This window comes from Arachis ipaensis, chromosome B10, assembly GCF_000816755.2.
Source record: "Arachis ipaensis cultivar K30076 chromosome B10, Araip1.1, whole genome shotgun sequence".
Lineage (NCBI taxonomy): Eukaryota > Viridiplantae > Streptophyta > Magnoliopsida > Fabales > Fabaceae > Arachis > Arachis ipaensis.
Genome location: NC_029794.2, coordinates 130,728,566 through 130,729,023, shown reverse-complemented (window position 1 = coordinate 130,729,023; position 458 = coordinate 130,728,566).

Below are 458 nucleotides of genomic sequence, written 5' to 3'. Positions count from 1 at the left end.
TTCAATTTTATATAAAAATACCTGTACGTAAATTTTTACTTTATTTAGTTAGATCTATTAGGAGTTCCTAAAACTGACTTATATATTACTGATTTGTAAATTGTAACCAATTATCCTAATAGTTTTAATTTGGTTACGACTAATTAAGCTATCTAGCATGGAAATGGAAAAATTGGAATTACATGCATGCATGTATTGAAGCACATGTGATGATGATGAAATAAATAAATACATACATACATACTAATACGATAAAAATGTGAACAAATAACAAAACGCTAAGTAAATTATATTATCCACGTAAGCATTTATTTTTTTTAAAAAATATATATCATATCAATATTTTTATTAAAATACCTTTATAATTTACGGAAAATAAAAAATATTTTATGAAATATCCTTTTTTTTATGTTGGACAAAATCTATCTCTTTAAATTAATCAAAAAATTTGAGCTAAC